The 20697-nt window shown below is 41.8% G+C and overlaps 1 protein-coding gene across 6 annotated transcripts in view; it reads right to left on the bottom strand.

Moving 5' to 3' along the window:
- The window catches only part of HS3ST5 (heparan sulfate-glucosamine 3-sulfotransferase 5), a 296818-nt gene extending 286389 nt beyond the window's left edge, over positions 1-10429 (bottom strand). For all 6 annotated transcript variants that reach the window (XM_027551164.1, XM_027551165.1, XM_027551167.1 and 3 more), the window contains exon 1: positions 9601-10429. The gene's annotated coding sequence lies outside the window, so the exon portion shown is untranslated. The remainder of the gene's footprint in view (positions 1-9600) is intronic.
- Between the last annotated feature and the right edge of the window lie 10268 nt (positions 10430-20697).

The following is a 20697-nucleotide window of genomic DNA, read 5'->3' as shown; positions in this document are numbered from 1 at the left end:
ATTTTCTAGAGCTTGTTGTGATCCACACAGTCAAAGGCTTTGGGATAGTCAATAAAGCAGTAGATGCTTTTCTGGAAATCTCTTGCTTTTTCAATGATCCAATGGATGTTGGCAATTTCATCTCTGGTTCCTCTGCCTTTTCTAAATCCAGCTTGAACATCTGGAAGTTCATGGTTCACATATTGTTGAAGATTGGCTTGGAGAATTTTGAGCATTACTTTACTAGCATGTGAGATGAGTGCAATAGTTTGAGCATTCTTTGGCATTGCCTTTCTTTGGGATTGGAATGAAAACTGACCTTTTCCAGTCCTGTGGCCACTGCTGAGTTTTCCAATTTGCTGGCATATTGAGTACAGCACTTTCACAGCATCATTGGTGCCTGAAGAACTATCGACGGAGGTTCGTGACGTTGTACAGGAGGTAGATATCAAGACCATCCCCAAGAAAAAGAAATGCAAAAGGGCAAAATGGTTGTCTGAGGAAGCCTTACAAATAGCTGTGAAAAGAAAAGAAGCTAAAGGCAAAGGAGAAAAGGAAAGATATACATATTTGAATGCAGAGTTCCAAAGAATAGCAAGGAGAGATAAGAAAGCCTTCCTCAGTGATCAGTGCAAAGAAATACAGGAAAACAATAGAATGGGAAGACTAGAGATCTCTTCAAGAAAATTAGAGATACCAAGGGAACATTTCATGCAAAGATAGGCACAATAAAAGACACAAATAGTATGGACCTAACAGAAGCAGAAGATATTAAGAAGAGGTGGCAAGAACACACAGAAAAACTACACAAAAAGATCTTCATGACCCAAATAACCACGATGGCATGATCACTCACCTGGAGTCAGACATCCTGGAATGCAAAGCCAAGTGGGTCTTAGGAAGCATCACTACAAACAAAGCTAGTGGAGGTGATGGAATTTCAGTTGAGTTGTTTCAAATCCTAAAATATTCTTTGCTTGGAATTGCTCAATTGCAGAGACATAGCAAGTGATAGGAGATGAGTCCCAGGCCAGGCCATTGAAATAGTAAGGGCTTTGAAGGTTGAACTAGCCTGAACTTTATCCTGCTTACAAAGGATGCTACAGGCTATAAAGCAGGGGAATTACATCATTAGGTTTGCATTCAGGAAAGAATTTTAGAAGCACTGAGGAAGATGGAGATACAAAGCTAATAAGGAAGCTAGTAATTCAGGTGAGAAATTCTTATGGCTTCAACTAAAGCAGTAGAATTGGGGCTGGTAGGTAGGTAGATGTTCAAAAGGCGACTGTCATGTCTAGGTGACAGACTAGAGGAAGAGAAGGAAAAATACAAGATGATCCCAAGTTACTTGTGTTGCTACTGTGATTTTTTTTCTATTTTCTCACTTTTCTTGGGTATCTGGACAGATGACACTGCCAGTACAGAAAAGCAAAATAACAAAGTATTTGAGAAGAGGTAACATTAAGAAAGTAATGTTGTATGAAAATCCTTGAACTCTTGATCTCACTGTTGGTTAAGTACAGAGCTGTGTATCTGTTATTCAAAGGATGCAAGTATTTGCAGAATTCAGAAATTTCAAAACTGAATGCTGCCAAGTAACCTTTGACTGTCTAGTCGTCCATTTCAGAGTATATGGTGTATGAGAATAAGATAAATACCTGATTAAGGAAAGTAATTCTGTCTATAGACAATCAAGCAATAATTATAGCTAATCTTTATTAGCTCATTATGGTGTGCCAGATCAGGACTATAAGCAATAATGTCCTTCCTTTTAAAAAGTCATAGCAGGGTTACATGGGTACTGCATATGTAGGCTAGATTTGGGAACAGAAGATTGTAACTATACCTGAATAAACATAAAATGAAAATAACTACTCCCACTGGTTACCGAGGTATCTGCTGGCCTTTCACCTCCTCACATCTCCCTTATCTGCCCTGTTTTCTGCCTCTGCCTTCCTCCTTCTATCCTTCCTTCTGTGGATCCCTCAGTGGTCTGCTCTCCAGGTTCTGGATGCATGAAAGGAGAATCTCTGAGTCTACCCCATTAAACCATGTGCCAAGAAAAAGGGGACAATCCCTGCCGCTTGAGAGGCACTCATTCAGGGGCCCATGAAACAGTTCTCAGGCCTTTTCCAGCTACTCTCAGGAGGGCGTAATCCTTTAGGAACTCCAAAGCTCCCTGTGGTGAGCCTTCTGCTTCTCTAAGCTTCCCCCAGGGCTCTTTGGTCCCATTCTATTTCATTCAGCTCAGAAAGAAGTGAGGTAGTTAAGAAGTTCAGGTCACAGGCAGCTGACTCACCAGATGCAGAAATTCTAGTAGCATGGACTGGTGATCTGCTACCACTGCATGGGAAGCATAAATGCAACTATGTAGCAGGATCTTGGCAACCAACATAAATCTACTGAAAACAGATCCAATAGTTTACTAAAAATCTAGTTTCATTCTTTGCTCTCATGTCCACTGTACATACATAGGAAAACAGTGATATACATACACAGAAAAATAGGGTGATAAAGTCAGGAAATTAACCTTTATCGAAGATAAACCCCTCTTTTGTTGCAAGGAAAACACAAGGAAATAGGAAGGCATGGGTTTCTAGGCCCAGAAATACAGGGATGGTGTGTAGGGGCTAATTGCTACTCAGACATCTGTTGGTGTGGCTAAGTGTGGGCTCTAGGCCAGATGGCATGGGTTTAGATTATGGCTCCACCCCTCTAGCTAGAGGACATCTCTGGGCCTCAGTTTCCTCATCTGTGAAATGGAACTACTAATGACACATATTCCATTGATTGCATTGTGGGGAAGTAATGTGTTAAGACCTGTACAAAGCTTGGTACATCAGTAAATGTCAATTAGCTATTATCATTTATTATTTCTACAGAGAAAAAGAGGTAAATAAGTACATTCATTAGGACAAAATAAATGGAGGAATAAATGGAAGCTTTATAAACTGAGGATAGCCAACTGGCTACTGGAATTAATGAGTTATAGAAAAAAAAACTAAGAATAAAATTAAACTTTTAAATTGAGTTACTCAAATTTAATCATTAGAGTTAGGAAATAGCTTTTTTACTTTAATCCATGAAAATGGTATAAAAGTATAAAAAAGAAAGAAATTTTTGTGCATCCTAATACTTCTACTCATAAGGTATAAACAGATAAATATAACAGTTGCTTTTAGTAAACCTTTCGCTCTTCCTTGTTTATTGTATTTGTATAAGAGGATATATCTTCCAAAGAATTGTGTGAGCATACATAGCTGGACCTTGCAAGAAAAAAATATTGTGAAGTAGCCATCCTAAAGCTTCCTCTCCATTTCTGTGGTTTATATCCAGTAACGCTTAAGTCTGAAACACTTATTTCTTCTATTCATAGCCTTTTTCAACTATAAGAGTATCCACAGAACCTATGCTTTGCAATGGAGAACAGCCAATTCAATACACACAGACACACACACACACATAGACAGACTGATAAACAGATAAAGAGAGAACAATGTACCCATTATGTTTAACCACTGCTGATGATGTTACAGTAATTTAAAGATTATGATGGTAACAGTGACATCAGTTACAACCTCCTGAATCTTCACTGTATATGACACTACATGCTAGGCATTTTCCATATATTATCAAACCTAGATATAGAGAAACCTAGAATGCTATTTCCATAACCATGTAACAGATCAGATTACCAGGAACTAGAAAGGTTAGGTAATACGTCCAAGACCCCACAGCCAACAAGCTGTGAAACAGGGATTCTAATTCAGCCAGGCCTGCCTGTACTGTTCCTCTCCTGTGATAAACACAATATTTATGTGAAGCACATTCAGAATTACTGTGATTTTTTATTGACTTGATTTAGCTATGGCAAAGAGTATTACAGTGACATTTTAATATGTTTCTAAATAGTTCCCTAAACTATACTCAAATAGTAAGATTGTTAATATTTATGATAGGAGAGTTGTAATGCTACTCCATTAGCAGTGTAAAGATTCTATTACTTAATGTTGATTATGTCTTATATGCCTTTAAAAAATAAAAGGTATAATTACAGGCAGTTTTCCTTTTGTCAACTTCTAAATTTAAACATTTTAATCAATTTATCATTTTACTTTCCTTCCCCACCCTCTTCCTTCATCTCAGGCCACTCAATCTTATAAAGATTGTTATTCCAGGGTCTCTAGATGGTAATGCCCTGAGGTCATCATGACAAATAAAAAAGTCTATACAATATTAAATCACAACCTTAAAACTGTGCAATTATAAAGATATGTAAAGTTTCTGGACTATCAACTTCTAGAAAATCCTTCATTAGTTCATGCAGTAAACATTAATTGGATGCTTACTGTATGACACATGGGTCAGAGCAGAATAAGTCTCATTTCACACCTTCACATTAAACTCTGTTCCTCTGGCAAGTACCATATAGGAACACATAACACTGACCTCTATGCAAAAAGTCCACATTATAAGGATATTATGGGAAACATAAAACAGTCAGTATCACAACCTCTGAGCCATTAAAACTACTTAAATATGGCATCAGTTCTTAAGTTACCTAATTTTAAAAAGTAGTTGAACCTAAGAAAATTATTGAGTCCATTAAAAACTGCATTAAGCTATAGCACTGATCTAGCATTGCCCTAGTTCAGGTTATTTCTGCACTTCATGCCAATTGCCTTCCTTATGAATTCCTTAAGAATTCACTCTAATTTGAAAACTGTCATAAATCTCAGTTGCTAGAATGCGTTTGCTTTACAACTTAACGGGGCCCCCCTTTGGTTCCCGGTTTAAGAAAACTGAAACAAACAAACAGACAAACCAAAAAACATCTGTTCAGAAGCAGCAGCACAGCACAGTGGACGGCCTGGGCCCACACACCAGCTCTGCCATTTTGTAGCTGTGGGGCTTCAGCCATCTATTTAGGCTTGCTGAGCCTCATCTTCCTCACTGGCTAAATGAGGATAAAAAAAAAAAAAAAAAAAAAAAAACACCTGCTTTATCTACTTATTTTCTCTCTGGGGAGAGCAGGGCGGCTACCAGAATTGAGTTACATTATCAAAGTTCTTTGGACAGTGTCAAGCACATACTAAAGATTATGATGTGTTTTTTTAAATAACTTGTTCAAAAAAGTTTAGTACCCTCCCCATTTTTAACATCAAGACTAGTTGAGCATTTAATAAGTACCATTCTCCAGCTAATGCTGACCTCACAAACCACTTATGCCACCAAGAGGACTCTTCCTATTGTTCAAAGTTATTAGACAAGGGATTTCAAGGTGGCTCAGAGGGTAAAGCGTCTGCCTGAAATGCGGGAGACCTGGGTTCGATCCCCGGGTCAGGAAGATCCCCTGTAAAAGGAAATGGCAACCCACTCCAGTACTCTCGCCTGGAAAAATTCCATGGATGGAGGAGCCGGGTAGGCTACAGTCCATGGGATCGCAAAGAGTCGTACGTGACTGAGCAACTTCACTTGTCACTTGTCCAGTGGTTAAGACTTCCCCTTCCAATGCAGGGGGCTGTGGGTTCGATCCCTGGTTGGGGAGCTAAGATCCCACATGCCTCCTGACCAAAACACCAAAAAACATAAAACAGAGGCAACATTGTAACAAATTCAATAAAGACTTTTAAAATGATCCACATCAAAAAAATCTTTAAAAAAAGAGTTTTTAGACAAAATGTAGATATATACCTAAATATAAATACATATATAAATATAAAGATGTATTTTATATGTATACATGTACACATGTGTATATGTATATGTGTAACTTACCTACTTCCCACACAATATCTGGGTAAAATGGCCTAAAGTCAAACAAACTCTGTAACCATCTTTTAATATTGACAGAGTTTTCTTTCATAAAACTTTTTAAGAAGAGGAAAAACTGTACCATTCTACCAAATGTTAATTAAGACATGATAATGGAACTTGCATTTGAGGTTTAGAGAGGTTCATTTATCCTGCCTATACATTATATGGATCTCCAGACAGAATCTTTTACTTCTACTTTTGATAAATGTTAGCTGCTCTGAAATGGTTTTCAGTTAGATCAGTGATTTTCAACTCCACGTCTTAATAGTTTCCTTTAATTGCGCTCCTGCTATAAAGGTTAGGATAACATCATGACCCTCAGAAACAAATATCTATTCCAGAGTGAGCAAAATTTGTCAACAGTTAAATTGGATTTCAGGGGGAGGGAAAAGTTACACTTTTGCTGGTTTTAAAGAATCTGTATTAAATTCACAGAAAAATTACAATGCAGTGTAGGATTTTTTCTCAATAGTAACAATTTAGGTCATAGTGAAATTAGTGAAATAAACCATAGGTTATTTTGGTTTTAAGGTTCCTCTCCCCAGCAAACCCTGGAGAAGGAAACAGGTACCCACTCCAGTATTCTGGCCTGGAGAATTCCATGGACTGTATAGTCCATGGAGTTGCGAAGAGTCGGACAGAACTAAGCAACTGTCACTTTACTTCCCCAGCAAAAAAGGACAGAACTTGAATGAAGATAAATCTGAGGTTTGAATAATAATTTCTTTACCTGACCTGTTCTCTCTTTTCAAACTATTCACCTTTACTTAAAACAAAAAAACCTCTATAATTCCATTAACAGACAAGAACTCATTTAATTGCAATAATCTCAGAATATGAAATATTTGAATAAGTTTTAAAGAGAAATTTTAAAAATTATGCACAAATAAAATATGCAAGTGTTCACATAATTTCAATGGCATAATAGTGTTACTGCTCATACCCAGAGATTTTAGTATCGATTTTAGCAAGTGTCCCTTTTACTAAGGGATTGCTATCTCATTTTATTAGGAAGTTACCTTGAGAGTTACTTCATTCATGAATAAGCATCTCTAAAATAAAAGACTACCTCACCAGACCTTCCACAAGAGTCAGAGAATTCTTCTCAACTAAAATTTCCATAACACATTTCCCTCTTTCTAATGGACCCTGAATAACCATTTTTCTTATCTGCTCTTGTACATATAATTGAACATATAAGAGATGTTATTGTTTCTGAGATTATAAAAATAAAAGGATGAGAAAAGGAGCATAAAATTTGTTGCATCCTATGAATTCAGGTTTGCTTTCTCAATACAACAGGAACATTTGCATTTACTCATAAATGAATACTAATGACATATGCAGATCCAGCACTGCTCCACAGAAATCACACAGGGAAAGCTAGAGCAGTGCACAGATAGTTCTATTTCTCCAAAGTATTCAGACAAAGAGTGACAGGATTAAAGTCAACATCAATTCTCTGAAGTTGAGTCATAGCTAAATGACACAGTGTGTTAAGAATAATGTTGAGATTTACGGTGAAAACAAAGCTGGCTAGTGAACAGCTTATATGATTTTTGAGTCAACAACTCATGATTGACCACCTACTTTGGGCAAAATGCTGCTTCCTTAAGTAAGTCACTGTTCTGCTGTTCTTTTTACACAGTGTAGGAGTAAGCACCCTGCTTCCATTGAAAACTCTTCCGTGTTATTTAAAATAACACTCAGCTCAGCTTTGTGTGTACTCCTGCGCTCAGTAAATACTTTTTGAATGAGTGAAAATTCAGTGAGTAAGAAGATTATTCATTCAAAAACATCTGTGTATGCCTGCAAAATGGTACGAACAATAATGCAAGCATAGTCAACTCTCTGTGGGCAGCACCTTCTCATAAAGAAGTCAAAGGGAGTAATTTCCACATTAAAATGTAAGCATGACGTCTGGCTTAACCTAGAAACCATGATCCTAGCACTTTTGCAAAACTCTGAAGAGTATGCTGGTAATTTCCCATATAATCTACTTTAGGCAACTATTTGAAAACATTACATTATTGATGATGTTTCTAAATATGTTATTAATCCAGGAAAGAGTATTTTTAAATAACTCAGAGTAATCTAGAAGGGGCCAGAGAAGTTTGTTGTTGTTGTTGTTGACTGTTAAGACCCTCTGCAGGTGAAGCAGTTGGTTTTAAGCCACAGTTTCTTTCCCATCATTATGTTTCTTATAATGTTTTCCTCTGTCTTCATCAGTTCACTAGTGAATGACTCCATATTCCTAAAGAAGCCTACCCTGCTGCTCAGTCACTTGGAGGTACGTAGCATTGCTTTCATTTCTCCTTTTAAAAGCTTCACCAGGAAGAACCACTATGGCAACTTAAACAAAATCTGCTACAACATAATTGATGCCAATAAAAACATTCAAATAGTTTTGATATCCAATTTTGTAATCCCTTTCATTATTTTCAACTTTTTCTTGGAATAGAAGCTGAATATACTTGAAATAAATTGTACTGTGGAAACATTTGTCTAAAGCCCTGAAATATGTCAAAACTACTGAGCAAAAAAAGCTTTCAGAAGCACCAGCTTTAAATTACTTCTAGCAAATCAGTTTAGATAAGAGCACCTTTAGAGAAAGAACGCCCACCCACTCTTGCTCCCACCCCCAACCCGACCCTGCTCGCTATTTATCCAACTAAGTTTACATAAATCAGAGAAGAGTTACAGTGCAATTAAATGTATCCACAAAGTAATATGATATAAAGCACTTTGCAAATATTAAACCTCTCCTTACGGGATCAATGTTTTCCATGAAGAAGCTGGTATGCGGAGAGGGAGAGGAAGGGAAGAAGAGAGAGAGAGAGTCCGACCCACCAGGTTAGTACTAGGGAGACCGGGATCTGAGCGGCAGCTCCCTTGGGTGGGCACCCATAAGCACTCAAAGAGGGAAGCCAGAGAGCGGGGTCCACCAAGGCGAAGTGATTCCGGAGTTGCGACAGGGGTTTGTTTGCTCTGCACCTGGAACCTTCAGGTAGAGGCATGCGCAGGGGGCTGGGCGCTCCTTCCTCGCTTCCCTAAACGCAGGCGGTCGCCCAAGTGCCAGAAGCGGAAGTCTCTGCGCTCCAGTCAGTAGCCACAGCGACCTCGCGCACTTTTCAGTAACAACGGTATGACCACCCACTCCATTGAATCCACCTCCTGAATGTGTGTGCGCGCGGGCGTGTGTGTGTCGGGGGTGGGTGGGAAGGGCTGCGTGAACTGGGGCTGCCCTGGGGCGGGGACTGGTACTTTGAGGGGTGGGGGGCCTGCGGGGCGGAGAATGCACCCCACCCGCAAGTTCGCAGAGCTTTTGCCTGCCCGCTGCTTGCCCTCTCCTCCCGCCTGGAGGCCCCGAACTCGCCCAGAGCCGTCTCGCGCTCCAAGCGACAGCCCCACAGCCACTCTAGGAAGTGACTGTGTGCGGGCCCCCAAACTCTGCTGAACGCAGTTAACGCGTGTCCTCCCTCCCTCAAAGAGAACCCAGAGCGCTGCGCCCAGCTCAAGGAGACAGACAGACTGACACCAGTGAGTCTCAATTTACCCCGAGAATCATCCCTGCCGTTTTCCGTCTGGCACTAGTTTAACCCCAAGCCCCAGAGAACGTCTCAAAAGTCTCCCCCAGGCAGTGCCCAAGAGAACCGCGCCCCACAAAGCGCTTTGGCTGGCATCACAGCAGGTCACCCCTTGGAGACCTCCTCCCTTCCCATTTCCCCACTAATCTACGAACCATCAGCCCCCAGGGGGCTCGAGCCCCTCCCTGGCGCGAGGCGGGCAGCAAGCCCTGCTCACCGAGGTCTCCGGCGGCTGCGGCGCGAGCGAGAGTCCAGGGTGCGGGGACCAGCGACGAGTCGCGCCGGGCCACGGGTGCCTCCTGCAGTCGCGGTGGCAGTTGGTCCAGTAGTTTCGGATGCCCTGGGCTTTGGCTGCACGGAGAGCCAGTCTGCTTGAATGGGAGCGAGCGAGCGGGGCAGTGCGTGCGCGCGTGAGAGTAAGAGGCGGGCGGGTCCTACACGCCGGCGGCTGCGAGGTCCGGGGCGGGGATCCGAGAAGGGGAGGAGGCGGGCGAGAAGTAGTGGAGTTTAGGGCGCGTTTCCTGCACTTGCCGGAGAGGCTGGAGGCAGGTACGACAGGGCGCGCTCCCGCGGCGCGGGCACAACAGGGGCTGCCGCGGGAGCCGGAGTCCGCGCAGTGTCAGGGCCCGCAGACGCTCTGCGGGCGGAGGTGAGCATCCTCCTCTCCCCTCGCCGGCACCGGCGCGGCCCTGGACTCTGAGCGCCGAGCGGAGAGCCTCCTGCGTCCGCGGTGACAGGTCCTCGGGCAGCCTGCTTCCTCCCGATCTGCCTAAAAGAGCAACAGTCAGAGCGGCTGGGATCTTCCCTTCCTGGGTCTTGGAGCCGCCGGGGCCAAGCTGTGTGGGCGCCCGGCTCCCCGCGGCTGCTGCTGTCAGGCCGCCGCCCGGCCCCCGGCGGCTGCCTCCGGCAGACGTGCCCAGCTGTGTGCGCGCGTGTGTGTGTGTCTAAGCGAATGTCTTCCCCTCCATCACTCGGGCACGCGGGAGGGATCGGGTCCCCGGCGACCAGCTGCAGAGTGGCTGCCAGTCCACACCCTCTCGGCTGTCTCCCCACCCACCCCGCCCTTACTCCTCCTCGCCTTCTCCCTCCTCCCCTGCTCCTCCTTCAGCTGCCGCTCCCGAGCTCCCCAAGGCCGGGGAGAAACCGCAACGAAAAGGGCGGAGGAGAAGGGTGGGGAAGGAAGCGCAGGTGTCTTCTGCCGAGAGCAGGGCTCAAGCACGGGAGCCGCCTGCTGCAGGGAGAGGGCAGGGCAGTACGCGGAGAAGGGGGAGGAGAGGATTTACCCCGAGGCCCCAGTCCTGTAGCTGAGCCACAGCGTGTCCCGCCGAGGCGCTAGAGCCCTGGGCTAGGAGCGCGCTGGGGAGGCAGAGTGGGCGCTCAGGGCTTCCAGGCCAACTGCAGTCACAGCTTGGGGAGCCCACGAAAGTGATCAGGGTGGCACAACCCGGGGTCACAGAAGTCTCTGAGGAGCTGAGACCGGTATCTCCGGGGTTAGAGGGGCCTAGACCTGGAGCTTGGGCACACAGCTGTCCAGGGAGCTCGAGTGTGGCTCCCCGCAGGCCAGGCGGGAGAGCTGGGGGCTGTGAGGGGTCGGGCGGCTGCGGCGGCGGCGGATCTCAGACTGCTGTGTGCCTCCCGAGTCACAGGGGGCGATCACCGCCTAGCTGGGAAGCGGAGAGCAGGGCTCTGCCTTTTTCCCGGTGCCAAATCCCGAACCGAGAGGCACACTAGCCTTCCCAGTTCAGACAGCGTCCCTCCTATCCCTTGCTCCCAGCAAAGCAGTGAGCACGGGAGTCTACCTGCTGTTTACTGTGCTCTCTACCTGGTTGAAAAAAATCCCATCTCAGCTGAGACTGATGTGTTGTTTGTTTTCTAACTCAGTCCCCTCCCTCATCATCTAGCCCCACCCAACCAAAATTTCCCAGAAAACTAGTATCTTTCTCATGGACAAAGTTTTCCCCTGTGGAATTTTATTAAAAAGCAAACAAAAAAAAAATTTTTTTTTCCTCTCGAGGTAGTAGGTCTCTTACTAATTCCATACTACAAACGTAGTACAAGGTAAAGTCTCTTAGGCCGGGAATCGCAGCGTTATTGCTTAGGAGGGCTGGTCTATTTTCAAGTAAGAGTCACAGAATGCAGAATCGAGTCAACCTGCGATCCTGGAGAGAGCTAGTCCATTTAATTAGAGGTCTGTTAGAATGATCACTAGCAACAACACTAGAAAGAATTGTGGTGCTTCCTCCAGAATCCATTCTTTTTTATTATGGTAATTTCACTTAGTTAATTTAGGCAATCTGAAAATGAAAGATTGGATGCAATTCACAAGGCACAATATTTCTAGATTCTCATTGCAACTGCCACTGCACCACCTTCCCCACACCCACTCTCTCCACTTCCCGAGGTGGTGAACTCAGATCTCAAACTGCACTTTTTCAATTTCAGGATAATACACCTTGAAGGACAAAGCTGTTGAATTCCAGAAAGAGATAACTTAAACCTAAGTAAACTTATTTACCAACTACTCAGACAAAATCATAAGCTCAGCAGCAACAGCAAAATGTATATTGTTTAATCTATGGAGCAGGAGGAAAGATGGCTGTTTGCCAGATATGTGATCCATTAACCTCTTTAGCTCATTGTTGGCAACAATAGCATACAATCACATTCTTATGTTTGAAAGACAAGCGATTGTTTTTCCCCCATCTCAAAATCACAATGGCACATTATAGTTTAAAAGAAACCTCAAACAATAAAAGTAATAAGAAAGGAAGAAACACAGTTTGCTTTTTTCCGAACAAATGTTGCTGTTCTGTTTTTCTTGAGGGGAAAAATGCTGATAAGCAATAAAGTCTACAAAGGCATGACAATAGATTTTGAAGAATGCATTGCTCCATCTATCAGTCTTTTCAATTAGTCAACTTTATTTAAAATGTTTATTTAAATTATCTTTTTATTGGTATTCATTCTTTCTTTTGTGCCAGGAAGATTGCTGTGGAGGACGATGGGGTGAGATGAATCTAGTTTCTCAGAATTCTGTCTTGCTTCATGTTTGTGTCTGGCAGAAAAGGAACAATGAGCAGCCTGTGCTTTCTCAGCAATCCTAACTTCTCCTCAGAGAACTCTCAGCTCTGTAGCTGACAGACTAAGAGACTGTCACAGTGATTTTGCCTAGCTTGTGCAAGATCATACCTGGGGCTGGGAGCAGGTACAACGCCAGAAACTATGAAGGAATGCTCTGGAAAAAAAGATTCTACCTAGCCTCTGGTTGGAGGATTAGATCAGGGTATATAACCTTCTCTGTGTGATGCTGTTCAGCTCCCCCAATAATAGAAGAAACATGTTAGTCCTGTGTGAAATTAAATGAATAAAACTAAGCACCGGATAAAGAGGTACAGCCAACAAATCTTTTTAAAATGCAGTTTCGAAAATGGTTGCAGATTCATTGGTTTGGTTTAGTCACCAAAGCCAAATAAAGTGCACAGTAATGAAAACATTTGGTTAATTAGAGTGTTCATTTGGTGAAGAATTTTTTTTTTTTTCTGAGCATCATCACACTCTCTTGTCTCATAAAGATGCAACCATTAAATATTGTTCAGCTTACAGTTTCAAATGGAGGCCATCTTCTCAGAAATGTATACACGTTTGTCATTATTAGGGGATATTTGATTTGTTTTCCAACTATATCTTTTATTTTTTAAATTAGCCAATCCCTGACATTTAGATTCAGTTGATTACGTAAATATTTTTTTAAAAAGGAACTCTTTGTGCCAATCACTGAAAACCAAAAGATGAATAAAAGAAGCCTCTGCTCTCATAGGCTGAATTCAGTAGTAACTAGGATTATCAGGTATTTGTTGTTCAGTCACCCAGTCATGTCCAACTCTTTGTGACTCCATGGACTGCAGCACACCATGGAGGGAGATGTTGCTCACCATCTCCCAAAGTTTGCCCAAGTTCATGTCTGTTGCATCAGTACAGTCTTATCTTTTGTTGTTGTATAGTCACTCAGTCGTATCCAACTCTTTGTGACCCCATGGCCTGCAGCAGTCCAGGCTTCCTTGTCCTTCACCATCTTCCAGGACTTGCTCAAACTCATGTCCATTGAGTCAATGATGCCATCTAATCATCTCGTTCTCTGTCTTCCCCTTCTCCTCCTGCCTTCTATCTTTCCCAATATCAGGGTCTTTTCTAATGGGTCTTCACATTAAGTGGCCAAAGTATTGGCCAAGGCTCTTCGCATCAGGTGGCCAAAATATTGGAGCTTCAGCTTTAGCATCAGTCCTTCCAATGAATATTTAGGACTGATTTCCTTTAGAATTAACTGATTTGATCTCCTTGCAGTCCAAGAGACTCTCAAGAGTCTTCTCCAACGCCACAGTTCAAAAGCATCAATTTTTTGCAGTGATTTTAGAGCCCGAGAAAATAAAGCCTCTCACTGTTTCCATTGTTTCCCCATCTGTTTATCATGAAATGATGGGACCAGATGCCATGATTTTCATTTTTTGAATGTTGAGTTTTAAGCCAGCTTTTTCACTTTCCTTTTTCACCTTCATCAAGAGACTCTTTAGTTCCTCTTTACTTTCTGCCATAAAGGTGGTGTCAGTTGCATATCTGAGGTTATTGATATTTCTCCCAGCAATCTTGATTCCAGCTTTTTCTTCATCCAGCCTGGCATTTCTCATGTTGTACTCTGCATATAAGTTAAATAAGGTATATGTTATATCAGGTATAGGTCTGGTTCAATAGGAATCCTTCCTCTTTGTAGAAATGAGCCCCTGAGCCCACATCTCCATGCTACATCATTGTATTTGAATGTCTCTTGTATAAAAATTCTGGCTTTCTGTTAGGAAATGTTTAGCAGTCAGAGGCCTAAAAGTATAAGGCCACACCTGATTATAAGGGAACTATATCTTATGCAAGAAATGGGTCCACAGATCTGATGTCAGAAACAATGAGGATTTAACCCTCTCTAGGTCCAGGCCAGTGCTGACTAATAGAAGTATCATGCAAAGCATAAATGTGAGCTACATGTACAATTTTTAAAGCTGTGGTACATATCCACAATGGAGTATTACTCAGCCATTAAAAAGAATACATTTGAATCAGTTCTAATGAGGTGGATGAAACTGGAGCCTATTATACAGAGTGAAGTAAGCCAGAAAGAAAAACACCAATACAGTATGCTGCTGCTGCTGCTGCTAAGTCACTTCAGTCATGTCCGACTCTGTGTAACCCCATAGACAGCAGCCCACCAGGCTCCCCCGTCCCTGGGATTCTCCAGGCAAGAACACTGGAGTGGGTTGCCATTTCCTTCTCCAATGCATGAAAGTGAAAAGTGAAAGTGAAGTTGCTCAGTTGTGTCCGACCCTCAGTAATCCCATGGACTGCAGCCTTTCAGGCTCCTCCATCCATGGGATTTTCTAGGCAGGAGTACTGGAGTGGGATGCCATTGCCTTCTCCGCAATACAGTATACTAAGGCATATATATGGAATTTAGAAAGATGGTAACGACAACCCTGTATGTGAGACAGCAAAAGAGACACAGATGTATAGAACAGTCTTTTGGACTCTGTGGGAGAGGGAAGGGGAATGATTTGGGAGAATGGCATTAAAACATGTATAATATCATATAAGAAACGAATCGCCAGTCCAGGTTCAATGCAGGATACAGGAAGCTTGGGGCTGGTGCACTGGGATGACCCAGAGGGATGGTATGGTGAAGGAGGTAGGAGGGGCGTTCAGGATGGGGAACACATGTACACCCGTGGCAGATGCATGTTGATGTATGGCAAAACCAATACAATATTGTAAAATAAAAAAAATAATAATAAAAATAAATAAATAAATATTCTATAGTTCATTTAAAAAGTAGAACAAACCAAGTAAAATTTAATAATATATTTTGTTTAACCTAATATATCTGATATTATAATTTTGACATATGATCAATATATAATTATTAGTGAAATATTTTACATTTTACATTATTTTTTACACTGTGATGGGAAGAATTGCTCCCACACCCTGATTCTTGGAACCTGTAAATATGTTCCATTACCTGGTAAAATGGACTTGGCAGATGTAATTAAATGTACACACCATAAAATGGAGAGATTATCCTAGATTGTCTTAAGTGGGCTCAACCTAATCACATGAGTTCTTAAAAGCAGAGCATTTGCTCAGGGGCTGAGCGGAAGAGTTGTGGTACAAAGAGAATTCAGAGAGATTCAAAGCCAGGGTCGGTGGGAAAAGGAGTGAAGGTGACCTTTAGGAGCTCAGTGAGCTACTAGCTGACAGCCAGAAAGGAAACAAAACCCTTACCCAGTAACCACAAAAAAACTGAATTTAGCCAACAACCTGAGTGATCTCGGAAGCAGTCATCTGCAGAACCTCTAGAGAAGAATTCAGTGCTACTGACACCTTGATTTTGTCCTTAGGAGACTAAGCGGAGGGCGCAGGTGAGACATCTGTACCAGGACTTCTGGACTATAGCACTGTGTGATAATAAATGGATGTTTTAAGTCTTTAAATTTATTATAATTTTTATAGTAGCTCATACATGTACTGAGTCTTAAAATCTGGTGTGTATTGCACACTTCCAGTCAATCAGATGCGTGATCAGTCATTTCTGACTCTTTGAGACCCCATAGACTGTAGCCTGTCAGACTCCTCTGTCCATGGGATTTTCCATGCAAGAACACTGGAGTGGGTTGCCATTCCCTTCTTCAGGGGATCTTCCCAACTCAGGGATTGAACCTGCATCTCCTGCATTGGCAGGCAGATTCTTTACTACTGTGCCACCAGGGAAGCCCCCATTGTAAGCATACAGCTCATCTCAATTTGGACTATTTACATCTCAAATATTCAGTAGCCACAAGTAGCTAATGGTGATTGTATTGTACAGTGCAACTCTAGACCAACAGGAGTAAGATGTCTACAGAGTGCTAGATCTGTAGGCTAAATATGTCACCATCTGGAGAAAGAAGGGGAGAAGGCAATAGCGATCCACTCCAGTACTCTTGCATGGGAAATCCCATGGACGGAGGAGCCTGGTGGGCTACAGTCCATGGGGTCGCAAAGAGTCGGACATGACTGAGCGACTTCACTTTCACCTTTCACTTTCATGCCCTGGAGAAGGACATGGCAACCCACTCCAGTGCTCTTGCCTGGAGAATCAGGGACGGAGGAGCCTGGTGGGCTGCTGTCTATGGGGTCGTACAGAGTCGGACACGACTCAAGTGACTTAGCAGCAGCAGCAGCAGCTGGAAAGAGAAGATGTGCAAGGAAAGGAGGAAACTGGCAAGATCTCTCCTGATCCCCCATCATTGCCCCATGTGAATGGAGTAATCTCACTCATACAGAACACAGGCCAAATCTTACAAGTGAGACTGTCAGAATTCACTGCATTCTTATATTTTTGCTTTTACTACCTTGAGGCTACTAATAAAGTCTTTTGAATATTCCATTTTTGTTTCAGTTAAGTTTTGGAGCAATCAACAGAAGAGTTGTTGCTTCCACTTGACTTAATACTTAAGGTAAAGCATCATTTAGTTCCTGTAGTATGGGATGGGAGACAGTAGTCAAGGATAATCATGAAAGCATCCTAGGAGAAGAGGAATTATGTGGATTGATTTAACATTCCTAGGAAGGTTGTTATTTCCTACCTGAGAAACTATTTTCAGTATCAATCTTTAGAGGCCTATATTTTATTCTTATTAAGAAAGGCAGCATGTTTTCTAATCTAATTGCATTCCATGTTTAGCTTTGTACCATCATCATTTATCATCTTCCTTAACAAATAAGAATATAAACTCTTAACCTATGAAATCTAGAGCAGGAACTAACCACTGTAATCTGGGACCATTTTAGGATGGGTTTGCCACACAGCTGTAGACCTGGACCAACTTTTAAAAAAATGGAACATAGACCATGAGAGAGTAGAAGTGGAGGGGCTCTCCAGACTGCAAGGAGCAGTGGGCGTAACAATGCAAAGACCAGAAAGTGACTGGCGAGTTGACTGGCTGATAAAAAGGTCCTTTGACTATACCAAAAATATTTTGTAAGGAAAGTTATAGCTAATGTTAAAGAGGGAAAGGTTAATTAGCTCTAGATCTGCTTTGTTCAATGTGGTGGCCAAGTGCATTGGAAAAGAACTTGATACTGGGAAAGACTGAGGTGAAGGGGGTGACAGAGGATGAGATGGTTGGATGGCATCACCGACTCGAAGGACATGAGTTTGAGCACACTCCGGGAGATAGTGAAGGACAGGGTAACCTGGCATGTTGCCAGTCATGGCCTTGCAAAGACTCAGGCATGACTGAGCAACTGGACAATGAAAGCAAAGTGCATGTGGCCATGAAGCTGTTGAAATGTGGTGGGTCTGTGAGTATAAAATACATACTGAATTTCAAAGTCTCAGTGCCAACAACAACAAAAAAAGCTTTTAAATATTTTATTAATAATTTTACATTAATTGTTGAAATGATAACCTTTTAGATACACAGGGTTACATAAATTATGTTATTAAATTACTTTTACCATTTAAAACACTTTTTAAATAGAGCTTCTAGAAGATTTTAAATTACATAGGTAGCTTGCACTTTACTTCTACTGGCCATCACTGCTGTAGACTAAGTGCTTCTCGTACTTTAATGTATATATGAATCACTGGGGAATCTTGTTAAAATACACTTTAGAAACTGCCAGGTAAACTGCTGCCATGGTTCTTGGATTACACTTTGAATATCACAATAATGTTTTACAATTTCACCTGCAATATAGAGCCATTTAAGATTTTTTTAAAAATTCTGTACCCCAAATATTGCTGTACCCCAAATTAATTAAAGGGATCTCTGAAGTTGTGAGCTGAGGATAAATATTTGTTATAGCTCTCTAGCAGGTGATTTTAACATATTGCACAATTGAGAACTACTATTTTAGAAACTCTTGTATAGAGGTGAACTAATTTATATTTTATTTTGTAGAAAATGGAGAAGTTTATATATCAAGTGCAATTAATTTGTTGCTGGCAAATATTAATTTATTTATTAGTTTCTGCTGCTGCTGCTGCTGCTGCTAAGTCACTTCAATCGTGTCTGACTCTGTGTGACCCCATAAACGGCAGCCCACCAGGCTCCCCCATCCCTGGGATTCTCCAGGCAAGAACACTGGAGTGGGTTGCCATGTCCTCCAATGCATGAAAATGAAAAGTGAAAGTGAAGTCGCTCAGTCGTGTCTGACTGCAGCCTCCCAGGCTCCTCCGTCCATGGGATTTTCCAGGCAAGAGTACTGGAGTGGGGTGCCATTGCCTTCTCCGATTTATTAATTACTCTATGTAAATCATGGTGACTTATAGTCTGCCTTCTAGAAGCTTAAAAACTAATTACAGAGATAAGATACCTACTTAAATAATGGCAAAATAACATAGTTTCAGCATGACTGATACAGATATGAAGGTTTATAAGATTCCAGAAAAGGAAGAGTTAGTCTTGGGTGGGATAATTAGTAAATCTTCCTGATAGAATAGATGTATGAGAAAGACCAGATACAGGGGTTCTCAAACTATAGAATGCATCAGAATCTTCTCAGGTAACCAGGGCAAGACCACTATTGTCATGAAACACTGCTAATATCACCCCCGCCACACCATGAATGAATTATACAACCATTCCTGCTTCTCTGTCCCAAAAACTCAAGTTCAAAGTCCCCAGTGGGAGGCTGACTAGCTGAGCCCAGACCACATGCTCCAGCCTAGGCTACCAGGAGCCACTGGCTATGCACAACTTCTCACCAGCACTGCACACAAAGGAACTTTTTTCAAAAGCAGGAATGCAGATGAAAGGCTGCTCAGCCTGCCTCCAAACTCCTCACCCTACCCTTGTCAAAACCAGACCAAAATGAAACACAACCAAAGAACCCCAAAACAACCAGTTCAAGAAACAAAATGTCTACCACAGATAGTATGACTCAAAAGATTGACATATATGTTAGGGGGGTGGGATGGGGTGGGGGGTTTGCAGCTTGACTTTGGACAAAAACCAAAGTTAATTTTAGATTGTTAGGTTTGAGATTATGATGTTTACTCTCAAGTAGAGATACCCATTTAGTCTGGGGAATGAGGCACAGGCTAGAGAAGGTTGCTTAGATTTCATCTGTGTAGAGGTAAAAGTAGAGAAAAAATGTGAGCTTCAGGGGGCTGAATGTAGAAGGGGAAACTATGGACAGATTCTCTTATAATAGCCTCATACTTCTGGGGCTAAAAGAACAGTTCAGAAGGGGTATTGCATTAGCTCTCAATAGGTTAATACCAGCTCAGATTAGAAAAGTTAAATAAGAATTTCTATTGTAGTAGTTCTCAGAGTTTTTAATATGCTAATTTGTATTATGACACTCTGATTAGACTGCTCTTCCAAATATCATTTAACTATGGAATTTTCTTGAAAAACGAATGATATATTAAAGACATTTTGGGAAACAATGGACTAGAATTATTTAGATCCAAAAATAGATCCAAAAAAAAAAGACAGAAAGAGACTTAGAGAAATGTCCAGGGGAGAAACAGTAGTCCAGAATTCAGATTATTCTGACAGTTCAGATGCTTATTATTTCACTGTTTCAAGAGATGAGTTTAATAGTAGTGAAATTAATAGCCCTGGATTCTATATTACCCCCATGTGTTCCAAATGCACAGTGCTTGGTAAATAGAGGCACACTAAATATCTGTTAAGTGAATCAATAAAAAGAGAATATTTAAGAAAAGTCCTTTAACTTGTCAATATTGAAGTCACAAGTAACCTCCAAAACATGGTTTCGGAATATTGGTGAGGTGGGTTGGAGGAGGCATCCACCTGCCAAGGATTTCTCTGGCAGAGATTAAATTGTCTATGCCATCATCTTTTTCTCTCTCTCTCTCTCTCTTTTTTTTTTGGTCATATAACAAAAGTAGCCATATTATTTATCACTTGAACTAGGACACCTGAGAAAAAGAAAGGAGGAGCTATTAATAATCATGCCAGGACAATACATACGAAACAGACTTCCGGACGAACTGGGACGAATGGTCATCCTAAAAATAACTCCTGATTTTCAGTTGAACACGTGACTGTTAAAAATAGAGACTGCCTTGTCCAACGTCTCTCGTCTATATGGGTAGCAGTGTGATGAAAATGTTACTTGATCACAGTGGTTAATTTTCCCCCCAAATTTTTACAGAGGTGCCTATATCTTGACCAGTGTGGGTTCTCACTTATCAAAGAATATGGTAGAAGATGTTTTCAGAAGTTGGCACATGGAATGTATCTTTATTGAAGTATAG

This window comes from Bos indicus x Bos taurus, chromosome 9, assembly GCF_003369695.1.
Source record: "Bos indicus x Bos taurus breed Angus x Brahman F1 hybrid chromosome 9, Bos_hybrid_MaternalHap_v2.0, whole genome shotgun sequence".
Classification (NCBI taxonomy): domain Eukaryota; kingdom Metazoa; phylum Chordata; class Mammalia; order Artiodactyla; family Bovidae; genus Bos; species Bos indicus x Bos taurus.
This window is presented reverse-complemented; position numbering and strand designations above follow the sequence as displayed.